General features: G+C 48.4%; 1 protein-coding gene across 1 annotated transcript in view; it reads left to right on the plus strand.

Moving 5' to 3' along the window:
* Nucleotides 1–19,486, plus strand: part of tmem67 (transmembrane protein 67) — a 439,599-nt gene that overhangs the window by 303,263 nt on the left and 116,850 nt on the right. The gene's annotated exons all lie outside the window — the stretch shown is intronic.

The following is a 19,486-nucleotide window of genomic DNA, read 5'->3' on the forward strand; positions in this document are numbered from 1 at the left end:
GAGCTGGCCATGCCGTCTCTATGAGGCCCTACCTGCCAGTATCCACTCTTTCTTTCCTCAGAGTGCCTGATAATCTTGACATAAAAACTTGGCTGTGCAGCTGAAGAGTTACATTCTGGTTTTCAATCAAAGCCTGACACTCTGATAAAAATGGGAAATTTCTGCCCATCATGGTGCTTTCCGCATTGGAAAAGCATGGTAATACATGTAAACTGATACACAAGGCTGGTCAATGGAAGGGTCAACTTACATTGAAGGACAAATAGTTATGATGAATCACTGCATTAAAAATACATCTGAACTCCCCGTGCCTGCGAGGGTCTCACCCCCACAACCCAAAGATGTGCAAAGTTGGTGGATTGGCCATGCTAAATTGTCCCTTAATTGAGAAAAAAAGGGAATTGGGTACTCTAAATTTAAAAAATATATATCCACATTACAATACAGCACCTAATAGTGACATTTGAAGGTGTAAAAATACTTTACACTTATACCTTTCAAAATGCTTCAGACTCCTCAACAGGCTTTACATTGTTTTCCTGAACTCTCAAATATGGCATGGTTTTTATGGGTTTCCAACACCTCGTACCACAGATGAAAATGGATGAGGGAGGAAATCCTATTTTCGTCCCTAATATAAAATGTGGAACCTAAGCGGGATTGGGAAGATTTTGCACACTCAGCATTCCTGACCTGCATAAGGGCCAGAGGAAAATGCAATGAGGACAGGAAGGCAGTGGAAAATTAATTTCCCTTCAAGTAGCAGCCAAATGTTGTGTAATAATTCACATTGGTAGAATACCATAAGACCATAAAAAATAGGAGTAGAATTAGGCCATTCGACCCATCAGGTCTTCTCCGCCATTAAATCATGGCTGATATGTTTCTCATCCCCATTCTCCTGCCTTCTCCCCATAACCCCTCATCCCCTTATTAATCAAGAACCGATCTGTCTCTGTCTTAAAGACACTCAGTGATTTGGCCTCCACAGCCTTCTGCAACAAACAGTTTCAAATTATTACAGTTAACTGCCGGAAAAATGAGGGTGGTAATAGTTGGGGACTTTAACTTTCCCAACATTAACTGGGACAGCCATAACACTAGGGGTTTGGATGGAGAGAAATTTGTCGAGTGTATTCAGGAAGAATTCCTCATTCAATATGTGGATGGCACAACTAGAGAGGTGACAAAACCTGACCTCCCCTTGGGGAATAAGGAAGGGCAGGTGACAGAAGTGTTAGTGAGGGATCACTTTGGGACCAGTGACCATAATTCCATTAGTTTTAAGATAGCTATGGAGAATGATAGTTCTGGCCCAAAAGTTAAAATTCTAAATTGGGGCAAGGCCAATTTCGAGGGTATTAGGCGGGAGCTTTCAAATGTTAATTAAGAGTGCCTATTTGCAGGCAAGGGGACAACTGGTAAGTGGGAGTCTTTCAAAAGGGTGTTAACTAGGGTTCAGGGTGAGCACATTCCTCTGAGAGTGAAGGGTAAGGCTGGTAGAAGGAGGGAACCCTGGATTACTTGGGATATTAAGACCATGGGCAAAAGGAAGAAGGAGGCATATGACATGCATAGGCAGCTGGGATCAAGTGGATCCCTTGAAGAGTATAGGGCTTGTCAGAGTAGAGTTAAGAGAAATCAGGAGGGCAAAAAGGGGACATGAGATTGTCTTGGCAGATAAGGCAAAGGAAAATCCAAAGAGCTTTTACAGATACATAAAGTGTAAAAGGGTGACTAGAGAGAGGGTAGGGCCTCTTAAGGATCTACAAGGTCACCTGTGTGCAGATCCACAAGGGATGGGAGAGGTCCTAAATAAATATTTCTGGTCAGTATTTATGTTGAGAAAGGCACGAATGTTAGGGAAATTGGGGAAATAAAAGGTGATGTCTTGAGGAGTGTACATATTACAGAGAAGGAGGTGCTGAAGGTATTAAAGCTCATCAAGATAGATAAATCCCCGGGACCTGATGAAATGTATCCCAGGACGTTGTGGGAGGCTAGGGAGGACATTGCCGGCTCCCTTGGTGAGATATTTGAATCATCGACAGCCACGGAGAGATGCCTGAAGATTGGATGGTAGCAAATGGGGCTGGTTTAGAAGAGTGGGCTAAACAGCTGGCTTGTAATGCAGAACAATGCAGAACAAGGCCAGCAGCATGGGTTCAATTCCCGTACCGGCCTCCCCTAACAGGCGCCGGAATGTGGCGACTAGGGGCTTTTCACAGTAACTTCATTGAAGCCTACTTGTGAGAATAAACGATTATTATTATTAATATTATTAAATGTTGTGCCCTTGTTTATGAAGGGCTGTGAGGGATAAGCCTGCGAACTACAGACCGGTTAGCCTTACTTCTGTAGTGGGTAAAATTGTTAGAAGGTATTCTGAGGGACAGGATCTACAGGCATTTAGACAGGCAAGGGCTAATTAGGGAAAGTCAGCATGGCTTTGTAAGGGGAAAGTTATGTCTCACGAATTTGATTTTGAAGGGGTAACCAAGAAGGTAGATGAGGGCAATGTGGTCGACGTTGTCTACATGGATTTTAGTAAGACCTTTGACAAGGTACCACATGGTAGGTTGTTGCAAAAGGTTAAATCTCATGGAATCCAGGGTGAGGTAGCCAATTGGATACAAAATTGGCTTGGCGACCAAAGCCAAAGGGTGGTTGTGGAGGGTTGTTTTTCAAACTGGAAGCCTATGACCAGCAGTGTGCCCCAGGGATCGGTGCTGGGTCCACTGTAATTTGTTACATATTTTAATGATTTGGATGATAATGTAGGAGGCATGGTTAGTAAGTTTGCAGATGACACCAAGATTTGTGGCATACTGGATGGTGAGGAAGGTTATATAGGATTGCAACAGAATCTTAACCAATTGGGCCAGTGGGCCGATGAATGGCAGATTGATGTTAATTTGGATAAATGTGAGTTGATGCATTTTGGTAGATCAAATCAGGGTAGGACCTACTCAGTTAATGGTAAGGAGTTGGGGAGAGTTACAGAACAAAGAGATCTAGGGGTACAGGTTCATAGCTCCTTGAAGGTGGAGTCGCAGGTGGACAGGGTGGTGAAGAAGGCATTCAGCATGCTAGGTTTTATTGGTCAGAATATTGAATACAGAAGTTGGGACGTCTCGTTCAAGTTGTACAAGACATTGGTAAGACCACACATGGAATACTGTGTTCACTTCTGGTCACCCGATTATAGGAAGGATGTTGTTAAACTAGAAAGAGCGCAGAAGGGATTTATGAGAATTCTACCAGGACTTAATGATCTGAGTTATAAGGAGAGGCAGGATAGGCTGGGACTTTTTTCCCTGGAGGGTAGGAGGCTTAGGGGTGATCTTATAGTGGTCTTTAAAATAATGAGGAGCATAGGTAAGGTAGATAATCAACATCTTTTTCCACAGGTAGAGGAGTCTGGAAGTAGAAGGCATAGGTTTAAGGTGAGAGGGGAGAGATACAAAAGAGTCCTGAGGGGAATTTCTTTCACACAGAGGGTGGTGAGCATCTGAAACAGAGGCAGTGGTAGAGGCGGGTACAATTTTTTGCTTTAAAAAACAGTCAGACAGTTGCTTGGGCAGGGTGGGTATAGAGGGATATGGGCCAAATGCAGCAAGTGGGACTAGCTTAGTGATAGAAACTGGGCGGAAGGACAAGCTGGGCCGAAGGGCCTGTTTCCATGCTGCAGTAAACATCTGTGACATCTATTCACCATCCTCTGGTTGAAAAAATTCCTCCTCATCTCAGTTTTAAACCATCGTCCCTTCAGTCTGAGGCTGTGGCCTCGGGTTCTAGTTTTTCCTACTAGTAGAAAATCCGCTCCACATCCACTCTATCTAGGCCTCCCAGATTCCTGTAAGTTTCAATAAGATCCCCCCTCATCCTTCTAAACTCCAAAGAGTACTGACCCAGAGTCCTCAACCACTCCTCATATGACAAGCTCTTCATTCCATGGATCAGTCTTATAAACCTCCTCTGGACCCTTTCCAAGGCCAGCACATCCTTCCTTAGATACGGGGCCCAAAACTGCTCACAATACTCCAAATATGGTCTGACCAGAGCCTTATACAGCCTCAGAAGTACATCTTTTATTCTAGCTCTCTCAACATTTATGCTAAATTGCATTTGACCTCCTAACTGCCGACTGAACATGCACGTTAACCTTAAGAGAATACATTTCCTGATTTAAGAAAAACAATTACTTGTATTAATGGTGCATTTTTAAAACAGCTGATGCCTCGATGCACTACAGAGCTGAAATAAACTCAACAGTAATAGTGGAGATGACCATGAGCATTTGAATTTGGGTTTATTGTCACGTGCAGCGAGGTACAGTGAAAAGTATTGTTCTGCGTACAGTCCAGACAGATTGTTCTATACATGAAAAACATAGGACATACGATAGATACACAATGTAAATACATAGGCACAGACAGAGGATGAAGCTTACGGAGTGTAGTACTACACAGTAAAGAAGATGCGTGGAAAGATCAGTTCAGTCCATAAGAGGGTCCTTCAGGCGTCTAGCAACTGCGGGGAAGAAGCTGTTTTTGGATTGTTAGGACGTGTTCTCAGACCTTTGTATCTCCTGCCCGATGGAAGGGGTTGGAAAAGAAAATAACCCGGGTGAGAGGGGTCTTTGATTATGCTGCCCGCTTTCACAAGGCAGGTGGAGGTATAAACAGAGTCAGTGGATGGGAGGTGAGTTCACATGATGGACTGGGCTATGTTCATGACTCTTTGTAGTGTCTAACAGTCTTGGGACTAACAGTTGCCATAACAAGCTGTGATGCAGCCAGATAGGATGCTTTCTCTGGTGCATCTGCAAAAATTGGTAAGAGTCAATGTGGACATGCCGAATTTCCTTAGTTTCCTGAGGAGGTATGGGTGCTGTTGTGCTTTCTTGATTGTATCGTTGACATGGGTGGACCAGGAGCAATTGTTGAGAATTTATACACCTAGGAATTTGAAACTGTCAACCATCTCCACCTCGGCACCATTGATACAAACAGGGGTGTGTACGACACTTTGTTTCCTGAAGTCAATGACCAGCTCCTTAGTTTTGCTGACATGAAGGAGAGATTGTTGTCGTTGCACCATGACACTACGTTCTCTATCTCCCTCCTGTATTCTGACTCATCGTTGTTTGAAATCCGACCCACTACGGTCGTGTCATCAGCAAACTTGTAGATGTAGTTGGAGCCAAATTGTGCACACAGTTGTGTGTGTATAGGGAGTAAAGTAGGGGGCTAAGTATGAGCCTTTGGGGGACCCGGTGTTGAGGATTATCGTGGAGGAGGTGTTGTTGTTTATCCTTAATGATTGTGGTCTGTGGGTCAAGAAGTCAAGGATCCAGTTGCAGAGGGAGGAGTCAAGTCCTAGGTTTTGGAGTTTTGATATGAACTTGGCTAGGATTATGGTGTTGAAGGCAGAGCTGCAGTCAATGAATAGGAATCTGACGTACCAGTCCTTGTTGTCGAGATTCTCCAAGGATGAGTGTAGGGCCAAGGAGATAGCGTCTGCTGTAGACGTTTGTGGTGGTATGCGAATTGCAGTGGATCAAGGCATTCTGGGAGTATGGAGTTGATGTGTCTCATGGCCAACCTCTCGAAGCACTTGAAAATGATATATGTCAAGTTAAAAAGATAAGTTTTGAGGAGGATTTTAAAGCTGGGCAAGAGTTTGCAAGGCAGAGGTGTTTAGCAAGGGAATCCCAGAGCAAAAGAACAAGATAGTTCAAGGATGTGCCTTGATTGAGAAATGGAATGCATAAGAAGTCAGAATCAGGAAACTAAAGGGCAAGGGCTAAGATGAAGGGTTGGAAGAGGTTCCATAGAAGTGACATGTTAGTCTAAAAAAGGGATCTTTAAGTAAGAACAATGATTTTGATTTCATTAACCTAATTTTCAAGGAGAAACAGGGGGCCACACTTCTGTTGGGGACCATGAGCTGACCAGTCACGTGAAAGGTAGCTCTCGTGAAGAACATCAACTAAGGCCTTTTAACCCCAACAAACGGGCACCAAAAACATAGAAAATCCCCCAAATTAACCCCCATCGAAGGCACTGTCATCTGGGAAAGAACCAGCCGCCCAGCCGAAAAGGCAGCAGAGACTAGTGGAATGACACCTCAGTCTCGGAACAGGGAAGCACATGTGGAGGCACAGAACCGGCGAAGGTAGACCCCAGAGATTTCCCAGCGCAGACCCGGCCGCTGATGGAACAAATTAATTGCTTTATCACCTCCGAGCTCCAAAGGTGGGGAGAGGAAAAAAGACCTCTTGGCAGCAGTCGAGGCAGCAGTGGAGGTCAAAACTGTCCCCAGGGGGGATGCAATGGACAAATAGAACGGAGGCAGAGGCCTAGAAGTCGATGACACAGGATCTCGAAAAAGCTGCCACGGACCATGGGGACCAGATCGTAACACTTGAGGCCAAGGTGGCGAGGCTGGTCAAGACCCAGAAAGATTTGAAGGACAAGGTCAGCGACCAAGAAAACCGGTTGCGTCAACAGAACATGAGGATCGTGGGCTGCTGGACGGAGCAGAGGGGAGAAACCCCACAGAATACATTGCAGGGATGCTTGGGAAGCTGGTTGGCAAGTAGGGCTTCGCCAAGCCCCTGGAGGTAGACCGCGCCCACAGGTTATTCCAGCAGCGGCCCAGGGCTGGAGGACCACCGCGGCCGATAATTGTAAAGCTCCATAGATACCAGGATAAAGAGTGGATCCTGAGGTGGGCGAAGAGTGCGAGGGGGTGCAAGTGGGAATGACATTCCATCCGCTCATACCAGGGCGTTGGTGCAGACCTGGCCAAGCGCCGGGCAGAATTCAATGGGGCCAAATCTGCGCTCGACAAAAGTGGGTGCAGTTTGGCATGCTCTACCCTGCCAAACTGTGGGTCACATACCAAGGCAAAGATATACTTTGCCGTCCCGGAAGAGGCCAATACGTTTGTCCAGAAAAATGAACTGCACAAGCAACAATAAAGGGCAATAGCCAGAACGTGGGCTGCAAGGAGCTGAGAGGCGCAGGAGCGACCACATGCAGGGGTGCTGAAGTCCAGTGGAAGGGAGAGGCGAGAGACAGACTGGGTTATATCAGGGAATCCTAATGTTAGGGGAGCCGCTACGCAAGTGAACAAGCTGGTGTATAGAGGTACAGCGAGGGAGGAAGCTGTGGCGCACTTCCCAGGAGGGAGGGCACGCCTGGCAGGAGAGAGGGGAAAATAGAATTTCAGGGGAGAAGGGGGGTACTGGGAAAGGTGGGCAGGGGGGTTAGAGGTACGGTCAAAGCCAAGGGAGGAGGAGTGGAACATGAAGGGAGGAGCACGAGGGTAAAGGAGTACAGGGGGAGAAGCAGAGGAGGGAGGGTAAAGTGCTGGTTGCAACAGGTTGCAGGTGGAGACAGCAAAAAGGGGGGAGTAGTTGACAGCCATCTTGAATGGTCCGTGAACAAGGGCAGGCCCAGATGAATAAGGTCAGGCCCACAGGGTTAGTATGGTTGACCCCACAGGAGGGGGTGGGGAAGCATGCATTCTCCCTCCCATCTGGATAGTAATATGGAGCGTGAGAGGCTTCAATTGGCCAGTGAAAAGATCCAGAGTCTTCACCCATCTCAAGAGTCTGAGGGTGGATGTAACCTTCCTACAGGATACACACCTAAGGGAGAGGGACCGACTGGGGGTAAATAAGGGCTGTGTAGGCCAAGCTTTTCATGTGTACTTCAACATTAGGGCAAGGTGGGTGGCCATACTAATAAACAGGACAGTTTTATTCATGGAGATGAGCACAGTGACGGACCTGGGGAGGGTGATTTGTTATGGTCAGCGGGACCCTGGAAGGGCCCTGGTTGTCTTTATGCCCTGAACTGGGATGACACAGAGTTCATCCTAGACACCCACCGACTCAGCATGGGGGGGGTGCCAACTTTAACAGCGTACAGGACCCGACAATGGACATATCCAACCCCAGGACGAGAGCCATAACAGGAATGGCTCGAGAGCTAAACATCTTCATGGAGCAGATGGGGCGAGGTGAACGTGTGGAGATTCAACCATCCGAGAGATAAAGAATTCCCCTTCTTCTCCTACGTGCACAAGACCTACTCATCAGGTGATGAAGGAGCTACGCTCCGAAAGCTAGCGATTCCAAATAAACCTGTTGGACTTTAACCTGGTGTTGTAAGACTTCTTTCTGTGCTTTTCTTGCGAAGTGTGACATTGCTTTTGGAATAATGAGTTCACGGAAACAGTAACCAACTACAAAGTCAGCAGCATGTCGCGCCACCGAACCTTCATCCAGTTTCCCAGTCTCTAGAACATCAGGAGGGTTAAAATATTGAAGAAAGTGTCATTTGGTACAGTTTTCATGACTGTTCTACCAGTGTGCCAACCCTTATGTCTCTGCTTTGTCGTAATGGTTTTCATGGTGACATTTTTTTCTTAATTCCAGTCAATTTGGCATCTTGTGCATCCTATAATTTATGGTCCATGAAAAGAGAACAAATCTGACATTGTGTATGTCTTGATCCGTTTGTGAAGTACCCATTTGGGTCAAACTTAAACTCCAGAGTGAAATTCATTGGCTGCCCTGGACCTGAAATTTTCACCTCCATTTTTTGTAAATGCTTTAGGATGGACTCATCATGCTCCTGTATTATGTCACTGAGCACATCCACACTTTTGAAGACTGTTAACCAGCATTCTGGAGTTCCCTTTGGATCCTCCATCTCTGTCTCTGATTGATCTTCCTCCACTTTCACTGCTGCTTTGTACCTCATTGGTTAACTCCCCAATTGTATCTTGTTGCGAGTCGCAGAACTCTTCTGTCTCCTCGCTGCCTGGAACGTGCAGCCGCTCAACTAGGTTCAGGGCCTCACACGCATCTGCTCCTATGATGGACTCACAATGAATAAGTGTACGATCTGACTTCTGTTGTGTACTCATGCTTAAAGTTCATATTCCCCCAGCGTCTCAATCTCATTCCTACTGTGGTTTAACGGCAGTCTCAGTTGATTAACGACTTTCAGTTGAATTCGCAGCCTGTGAAAATCGGACAGACTGAGAAGGTTTGTCCTCGCACACATGTCGAGCTTGCATTTTATCAGTGTGTCATTCAGTTTCACTGGAATTGTCCATCTGTTTTTGACGGTATCAGCTTCATCATTACTGTTATTACAACTGGCCAGTAAGAGTTCTTCGGTTTTCATAGTCGGACTCATCGTGTCCTTGGTTAAAATCAGATCAATGAAAAATAATTCTTCAAGGGGCATCTCATGAATTGAATTGACTGACCCTGTTTGGCCCACTGTCGTACGCAAAAAACATTGTTTTGCAAAATGATTTGTATGGCCACACTTGGAACACACTTTTCCATATGCTGGATATTGCCAGGGGCCATGTCGATTGCCACATCTCTGGCATAAGATGGCGGACCCGGGCGGGCACTTAAAATGGCCAGCCGCACTGAGACCACGGTTTTTATTGAACTGCGTCACAGTGCTGATGGCGCTGCCGTCTTCTTCCAGACTGGAGCCAAACTCTGTTAGGCTGAGCCTGCAAATCTGCTGTGCAGCAACCTCACTTGCATGGCACATCTTGATCTGGTTTTCTGATTGTAGCTCTTCTTTTTGGGTACTTGTACTACCTATGTAACGTTCAAATGCATGGGCCGGGATTCTCTGAAACCCCTGTCAAGTGTTGACGCCGGCGTCAAAACCGCGTGAGCGCCGCCGGCGTCAATGGGCCTCCAGGCCCAGTCATTCACCCCTTCCTCGGGGGCTAGAACTGCACCGGAGTGCTGTGCGCTGCTCCGGCACTGAAAGCCAGCGCGCCACGGCCAGTGCGGATTCGCACATGCACGCCACGGCCACGTGGGTCTGCGTATACGTGCCACGGCAGTCCCCCCCAGAAATAGCGCACCCTTCGATCGGATGCCCCAGATCGCGGACCTGGCCAACGTGGAGCCCACCCCACCGGGAGTCGGCTCCCCCCCCCCCCCCCCCCCCCCCCCCCGCCCCCCAACCAGGACGGCCGCCACAGCCAGAACACCGAGGTCCCGCCGGGTAGAACCATACGCAAATTACGCCTGCAGGACTCAGCAGAACCCGGCAGGTGCTCGGCCTGTCGAGCGGACAGAATCGCCATGGTGGCCGCTTTCAACGGCCCCCGACCGGCGCCGCAGCGACTGCGCCGGCGTCGATTCTCTGGCAACCAGAGAATCGCACCTGGCGTTGGAGCGGCGTGGCGGGATTCGCGCGCCTACACGCCGATTCTCTGACCCGCCGCAGGCTCGGAGAATCCCGGCCATCGTGTTTTTTCAGAGAGCAATGCTGATCGAAGTATTTTATCACCTCATCATAGCTCTTGCTTTCCTCTTCGCTGTCGAAGGCGAAGGTATTGTATAGTGCTATTGCTTGAGGACCTGCTACCGTGAGCAGCAACGCAATAAGCCTCTCGTTAGGCTGTTCCTGCAGGCCAAGGGCTACAATATAGAATCTGATTGCTGCTTAAAGGACGGCAATTTTCTTCTATGTTACCTGAGACTTGAAGCTGGTGGGATGCCTTTAAACCTTCCATCTCTAACTTCACCATCGGTTACTGCGATGAGTTGCAGATAGCCTTAGTTCACCAGGTCGGCGGAAGAATCTTCTCTTTTTCATTCTTTGCCTATTTTGCCTCATCTTTTCTGTTGTTATCTTTAAATGTTCAGCACTCCTGGTACTATGTTGTGTTCTGTGATCTTGGCGTTGCAATGATGTTGACAGAACATCTAGTTGTTTAACTAGAATGATGATTCATTGATGAACAGGTGGAAAGATAACAAACAGATTACTACTCAGAAAAAGTTACTAAATGAGTTTGGTGAACTCTCCTGGAGCTACCCTATGTGCAACTGCCCTGTTGTACGCCTTACTACCAACTGGCGAATGTCTCACGCCCCGTGACCGATGTCTGACGCCACCAGCTGGTTGGAGGTCGCATTACTAACTATGTACAAATTATTCACAGGCATATCACCACAATTAGCACTGCTGCCTCTTGGCGGTGAGGACCCATGTTCAATCGTAGCTCTGCGTCACTTTCCGTGTTGAATTTGCACATTCTCCATGTGTCTGCATAGCTCTCACCCCCACATCCCAAAAGATGTGCAGGGTAGGTGGATTGGCCACTCTAAATTGCCCCTTAATTGGGAAAAAAAAATTGGGTACTCCAAATTATTTTTTTTAAAAGAAGCTCCTGCACAGCACGAATGGTGAGCGTACGGACGAACGCCACCAACTCCAAATACTTTTGCCTGCATAGGAGAATGAGGTGGGGTGCCCCCTATCCCCTCTTCTGTTCGCACTGGCAATCGAGCCACTGGCCATCTCCCTTAGATCGGCAGAGTGATGGATGGGCATTCAGAGGACGTGCAGGGACCACAGAGTTTTGCTGTATGCAGATGACCTGCTCCTCTATATTTCAAACCCCCTGGTCAACATGAGAAAGGTAACAGGACTCCTCAGGAAGGAACCTTCTCCAGGTACAAAGGAGGAGAGGGAAATCTTCCCGGTGAACCCAGAGAGGGAGGAGTGGAGCTGGAAAGACTACCTTTTAAAATGACCCAAACCAAGTTCAGGTACATGGGGATACAAGTGGCCCACAATTCGACGAGGCTCCACAAGTGGAACCTCGCCAGCCTGGTGGTGGAGGTGAAAAGGGACCTGCAAAGATGGGACTCACTCCCTCTTTCGCTAGCTGGAAGAGTGCAGATGGTCAAAATTAACGTGTTGTCGAGGTTCATCTTCGTATTCAGAATTGCTCCCAATCTTTTTCCCCGAATCCTTCTTCACCAGGGAGAACAAACTAATTGTGGCCTTTGTCTGAGGGCGAGGAGGTGGGGGGAGATTCCCTAGGATACCTGAGATCATCTTACAGAGAGTGTAGCACGTGGGAGGCCTAGCCCTACCGAACAGCCTATTCTATGAAGGAGCCAGAGGCAGACTAGGTCTGAATGAAGGAAGTCTCCTTCCAGGCACTGGTCGCCACCATACTCTTGGCCCGCCCACACACACACTCCAGAAGCCCAGTGGTAGTGACTACAGTGAAAACCTGGAACCAGTTCAAGCTCCACTTCAAGCTTGGTGGTGTGTCCATAGAGGCCCCTATCTGCAACAAGCATATGTTCACACCGGAAAAGATGGACGCCACATTTGGGACATGGAGGGAGAACAGAGGGATACTGAGAATAAAGGACATGTACATGATTGGCGACCTGAGAGAACTTTCTGAGAAGTTCCAACTCCTGAAAAAGAACGAGTTCAGATACCTGCAGCTGCGCGACCTTTTCCGCAAGGATACAGGAATGTTCCCCCAGCTACCCGGGCACGCACTCTTGGACACAATGTTAGGGATGGAGTGGTGGAGGGACGACAAGTGTGGCGACATTTATAGAAATGGTGAGGAGGAGGTGGGCTTGGAGATAGGGGGAGGGCTCCGGTTCGAGACACTGCAGAGAATCAACTCCACCTCCTCTTGCGCCGCGCTTAGCCTGATGCAATTCAAGGTGGTGCATCGAGCGCACCTCACCAAGGCATGCATGAGCGGGTTCTTCCTGGAGTTGGAGGATAAGTGCAAGCGGTGTCAGGTGGGCCCGGCTAACTACACCCACAAGATCTGGGTCTGCCCCAGACTCAGTGAGTTCTGGACGGCCTTTTTTGAAGACATGTCTAAGGTTGTGGGGGTTGAGATGGAGCCGTGCCCATCTGTAGTGGTCTTTGGGATGTCAGAGCATCCAGGGGTGTGATTTTCCGGCCTTGTTGCGCTCTCACTGAAATGAAACGAGGCTGGTGAATAGCCGGAGAGGCCAAAAACAAGAACCACGCCAGGCGCTAAACAGTTTGCGATGCAACCTGCCCGCTCCCATAAGCGGAATTGGGATCTCGCTATAGCGTGGCGAGAAACCAAGTAATATCACTTAAGCCCAATTTCCATACAATTAACGAGAGCCACTCCATATCCAACGGCCTCTTGTCATTCAGCGGCCACCCCAGCAAGTGGTCACGTTGGTGCCGATTCGTACTCCTTTTGAAAAATGTGAACCTGGTGGAAGGGCTTCTGTGGGGACCTGAAGAGGTGAGTATCCATCTTTTCTCACAGGCAACAAGCCCGGGGGTGCTGGACTTGCCACCCCAGTGCTTGGTGGGGGGGGTGGCGGATCCTCAAGTGGGGGACCTCTGCAGGGGTGGGCCACCAAAGGAGGGTTGAAGTGGGGGCACTGATGGGATGCTGGAGGGCAATCGCTCCCGGCACCATCACACCAACCCCTGGATCGTTTACCTGTTCTGGGGCAACACTTGTCCCTGCCCGTCTGCCCCACCAACCACCTATAACCCCCTGGATGCCTGGAGAGATGGATCAAGAGATTGGAGGACAACCCGCATTGCGGAAGAAAGTGACAGAGGCATCATATCAAAGGTGTTTAATGTGTTTTACCAATCCCCCATTCTTCCGATGGTGCCACCTCCCCAAACCCCAACCCCTACCTACCCTACGGTGCCCTCAGTGGACCTCAACGTGCTTAGCTCTACCGCTACGTCTCGGTGTTTCCCAGGATGGACATGTGAGGTGGAGGGAGCTGCTCACCTCGTCCCGTGGCCTTCGATGTAACTGGCGGGCGTCCAATGGCGGCTCTGAAGCCGGAGGGCCCCGGCGCGCTTGGCGGCAGCACATCCACAGCCATTCCGCCCTATCTTGTGTGCTGACTTCAAGACACAGCCTCATCAGAGGGGTGGAACTCGGTGGAGCTGGTGGCCACCGTCGCCACTCCATGGGACGGGTTCAGGTTGGCACCCAGTGCCCCCTCCTCCCGTCAGTGCCCATAGAGCCCTGGGTTCACCATGGGCAGAGGGTCAGCTGGTTCGAGCCCCGGCTGCCCCTGCTTCATCTGGCTCTGCCAGCCCTGGCGGCTCCCCATAGTCTGCACCATTATGTCGACGCCTTCGGCGATGCTCCTCAGTGACTGGGACATGCTCTGCAGCGTCTCAGCAATATCCACCTGTAACTGGGACAAGCTCCGCAGCGCTATGGCCATTCCCATCTGAGACCGGGACATGTGCCACAGAACCTCATCAAGGTCAGCCCCCAGTGAGTCGGACATTCTGCCCAGACCTTCAGCCATGGCTGTCACTGACTGCGCAATACCTTGGATATCTTCATGCATGATGCCGACATTATGCAGCAAGCTGTCCACTGTTGGCCTCGGTGCCACGAATTGCCGGTGAAATCCCTTGCGCTTTTAGCATCTGGGGCTCCTCCAATCAGCTATGGATCTGCTGGAGTGACGCTGACATCTCCCTCTGAATGTCTCGGCTGCAGCCTACCTCTGCTCCAACTACCTCTGTACAACAGGCGCAGCATCAGGCTGGGATCCACTGGGTCCTGGGATCCAGCAGCCCTCCAACTGCTGTCTCACCTATGAGTTCCTGCCTCCACCTGATGTGCATCAAGACCAGCGTGGTGCTCACCGGATTGTGCCCCAGAAGCCTGTCCACTAACATTTCCCCGAGGTGTGTGCCAGCTGTGCCGCGACTGTGCATCTTTGGAGCTATCCTCCAAGGTGGTCTCTTCGGAGTCAGGAGACGGTGCCTCCGTCGGCTGGGGGGCCTGTGGGAGAACGGACATATGGTCAGTGGGTGGGATGGGTCAGTCAGTAAGGCAATGACAACTCATATTTGATAGGTCCCCTGGGAGGAGCATGGTGGTTCCTCACCTCTGCGGTGCCCGCCAGCCTCCGCGTAGGTAACCGGTCTGTCCTCGGGCATCCCAGTCACCTCCACAGCATGCTCCTCGAAGGAGGTGAGGATTCTTAAGTCCGGCACCCCTCCACCAATCTGGGCCGTCTCCCGACGATTATGGGAGAGCTTTTCCTGAGGGGACACAGAGGGGGCATCGTTAGCTACACACGTGGTTCACAGTGGTGGGAGAAGGGGTGTGAAGGGAGGGTTGGGGGGGATTTAAGGGGGAGAGGTGGAGGGAGGGTTGGGGGTCATATGGGGAGTTGGGGAGTGGAAGCTCCTTGGGGGGGGGGGGGGGGTGGCATTGGTGTCTACTCACTCGTGCTGCCCGGTGTAGGTCGTTGATCTTCTTACTGCATTGAAGGCCAGTCCTATCGGCCACACTCCCTGCGCTCACAGCTGCCCCACCTCATCCCAGGCAACACTGGCTGCCTTGTGGCTGACTCTCCAGGACCCTCGCGGGGTACAGGACATCCCTCCTGGCCTCCAAGGTGTCCATCAGCCTCCCAGGTATGTGTCCGCGAATCTTGGGGCTGGTCTCCTCTGCGCCATTATTGTGAGCTGGTTGGGATTGGCTGAGCAAGTGCAGCTGAAGTGCCGCTTGACCTTGTTAGTGGGGGCTGGTGAGTGCGATCCTGCCGAATCTGCTGGCGAGCCTTCATTTGCGGCGAGAGCCCATGAGGCTTCATTAAGTGGACCAATTAACGGTGAATTGCATTGCCGGCCTCACTGAGCTGTGCACTGGGAAGCGCGCAGCAATTCCCGCTCTCTACCACATTTTTACGGAGATCGCATCCCAGAGCTCTGGACAGGGGGGTAGCGGACTCCCTGGCCATCGCCTCACTGATCGCTGTTAAGTAATGGGTTAAGAGACATTGCAATTAGTTGTCTCATTTATGTTAAGCATCCATTAATTGTCGCTGATATGTAAAGGGGCTTCAGGTGGCCTCTGGCAGGTGATGTGTAGTTAGAGTTTTGTGCAAAGTCTGTGGGAATGAAATAAACGTGTGTTGGTGAAAAAGGAGCAGAACTTTAGACTCTTCATATCACAGCAACTAAAACATCTATTGGTAGCAGAGGATGGTTGCTGTGTAAATGTGAAGGGCTAAAGATACAACTTTTCCAGATCAAACCAAGGAGTGAGTGAGAAAAGAAAAAAAGGGACATATGGCTGAACCGAGGATGAAGATGGCTGGTTATGACTATCCTCCCTTATTTTCTGAAAGGGAATCGTACGACCAATGGAGAAGTGCAGTAGTTATGTGGACTAAGGTAACTGCTTTGGGAAAGAGAAAACAAGGTATGGCATTGGCTCTTTCTCTACCATATGGCAGTAAAATCCGAAACAAAGTGCTTTCTGAGCTGAAATTGTAAGAGTTAGACTCAGAAGAAGGTCTGGCGACTTTATTACATTATATGGATAAGATTTATAAGAAAGATGACTTGTTAAATGCGTATGAAGCATGGTCGGATTTTGCTAAGTTCCGGAAAATGAAGGATATCTCCATGGAAGACTATATAATGGAATTTGGCAGACTATATAAAAGGCTGCAGAAATTCAACCTGGAATTTCCACAGTCTGTGTTGGCCTTTAAATTACTTGATTGTGCGAGAGTGAGCAACATGGATAGGCTCCTGGTTTTGACAGGAGTTCAGATTACTGATAAGGATACTTTATTCGAACAGATGACAAAAGCTTTACAAATGTTTCTGGGGAAACATTTGAATCCAATGGCTCTGATGACCCAAATAGGTCAGCCTGCAATAAGGCAGAATATGGAAGATACACTAGTAACAGGATGGCGAAATAGTATGGCTACGAACAGGGCTCAAGACTATAGAAGGAGACCGAGATAAGGAAATTATGAAGACAGAAACCCAGTTAGAACCTACAATAGGAAGGTGAACTCCAGAAATGCACGGGGCATGATAAATCGATGTTTTTGATGTGACTCTCAATACCATTATGCTTTCAACTGTCCAACTCGTTATGATAGAGTGTTTGAAGCGACACATGACACGGAAGAGTCAGAAGAGGAAAATGATAGTGACCAGAAAGAAGGCATTGTTCTATTGACAAGCAGTTTTACACCGGTAATGAGGGTGTTGGTTGCAGAATCCTTCAACTGTGCTGTATTGGACAGTGGCTGCACATCTACTGTGTGTGGAATTGACTGGTTAAAATGTTATCTGGACTCCTTGAATGCTGAAAATCGTAACAAGGTGAAGGAATTTGAAAGTTCCACAAATTTGAGGTTTGGGGATGATAATACTCTGAAGTCGCTGAAAAGAGTGGTGATCCCTTGCAATATTGCTGGAGTGAATCATTTCATTAGCACGGATGTTGTATCAAGTGAGATACCTTTGCTTCTGAGCAGACTGTCGATGAAGAAAGCACACATGAAACTGGATATGGAACAGGATAAGGCAACAGTTTTTGGAAAGATGGTGGATTTACAATTTACACAGTCGGGACACTATTGTATTCCATTACTGACAAATAATATTTCAAGTAGAGTGGTTAAGGATGTGTTAATGGCAGTTGAAAATGGGACTTTAGCTGATAAAAAGCTTGTGGTATTAAAACTGCACAGGCAATTTGCACATCTGTCTCCTCGGAGGCGGAAACATTTATTAAAGGATGCAGGGGTAAGGGATGACGACTGTACTAAACTGATTGAACAGGTTAGTGACCGCTGTGAAGTTTGTAGGAAGTACAGAAGGACACCAGCACGACCGATAGTAACCCTACCTTTGGCCAGGGATTTTAACGACATTGCGGCCATGGACCTTAAGATCTGGGATAAAGCAAATAATATATTTATTTTGCATTTTGTGGATTCAGCAACCCGATTTAGTCAATCAACGATTGTACGAAGTAAAGAAAAGAGAGTAATTCTGGATCAAATCGTGGAAAAATGGTTCGGGACAGGAATGGGTCCACCGGCAAAATTCCTTATGGACAATGGGGAAGAATTTGCGAATGATGAGTTTAGGGATATGTGTGAAAACATGAATATCAGAGTTATTATTACGGCTGCAGAAAGCCCATTTAGTAATGGTGTCTGTGAAAGAAATCATGCTGTCATCGATGACATGCTTTGGAAAATTTTGGCAGATTGACCAAATTGCAGGCTAAATTCAGCTTTAGCATGGGCGGTACATGCAAAGAATTCATTGCAGATGGTTGGGGGCTATAGTCTTTATCAATTAGTGTTTGGTAGAAATCCTAAAATTCCGTCCATTTTGGATGACCAGCCTCCAGTTTGAGAGGGGACTACAATTAGCTCTGGTTTTGCTGAACATTTAAATGCATTACATAGCAGTAGAAAAGCTTTTTTGGAAGCAGAAGTCACTGAAAGAATTCGCAGAGCTTTGAGACATACAGCCATCAGATGCCGTTTTTCAGCAAGGAGACATGGTATACTATAAGAGAGACAATTCTAATGAATGGACAGGCCCAGGGAAGATCATAGGCATAGATGGCAAAACAATTATTTTGCAACATGGTAATCAAACTGTTAGGGTACATTCATCAAGGATAATGGGTACAGATTACAAATTTTCAAATTTAGACAGAGCAGACAGACATGACGAGGAACCAGAGTCATCTGGTTTGCATCTGTTACAGAACTATGAGGACCAGTTAACTGATATAGACAGGGTTTCTGTAGAGGAACACAACATTTCTGATGAATTGGAACAGGCCATTTTTCCGAAAGGGCAACTGCCAAAAGTTGGTACAAAAGTGACATACTTGCCTGAAGGGTCCAGTCAATGGAAGGATTCAACTGTTATTAGTAGAGCAGGGAAGGCCACTGGAATGTATAAACAATGGTTGAATGTACAGCATTCAGGGGAAGGAGTCAAGACAATGGATTGGGAGAACACATGGCCAGACATCTGTTTTTCCTGATAACCTCATTATGAATGGCTAATGCACTCAGTTCAGCAGGCTAGTCTTGGAGTGCAATGAAACTTGCTTGATTTGAATCTTTATTACCTTTTAATAACCTGAATTTTCTTTGAAGTCTTTGCAATGGCTGTGTATTTATTTATGCAAGAATAAGAGGGGTGAAATGCACAGATTTCTTTTGTCAGTGATACTATAAATGACTGTTTGTAATGTGGACAAATGTGAAGATATCCGCTTTTAGTTATCCACTATTACAGAGATCCCTGGGTGGAGCGCCCACATTACAGTGGTCCCTAAGGGGGGTCCCCCCATTGCAATGGTGCTGCTGGAGATTCCCCCTATTACAGGGTTCCCTGGGTGTGTCCCCTATTACAGGGGTCCCTGTGGGAGGTTCCCCTCTTACAGATCTCACTGGGTGTGTCCTCCTATTACAGGGGATCCTGGGGGGGGGGGGGGGGTTCCCTTATTACAGGAGTCCCTGTGGGGGGGGGGGTCCCCCTATTACAGTGGTTCCTGTGGCAGGTTCCCCTATTACAATGGTCCCTGTGAGGGGTCCCCCATTACAGGGGTACCTAGGGAGGGGGCAGGTCAGATCACCATACTTGTAGGTGTGGGGGGCACCCAGGCAATCCGGGGTGAGAGGCTGCTATGCGGTGTGGTGGTGGGGGAGTTGAGGCCAATTTGCAGTGGGTGGTGGGGGGGGTTTGGCCGGCTGCGGGACCCCGCTATTGGACTGCCCACTCAAGATGATGGCCCAATAGCGGGATTCCCTTGAAATCCCTCATGTTCCATG

This window comes from Scyliorhinus torazame, chromosome 11 (genome assembly GCF_047496885.1).
Source record: "Scyliorhinus torazame isolate Kashiwa2021f chromosome 11, sScyTor2.1, whole genome shotgun sequence".
Lineage (NCBI taxonomy): Eukaryota > Metazoa > Chordata > Chondrichthyes > Carcharhiniformes > Scyliorhinidae > Scyliorhinus > Scyliorhinus torazame.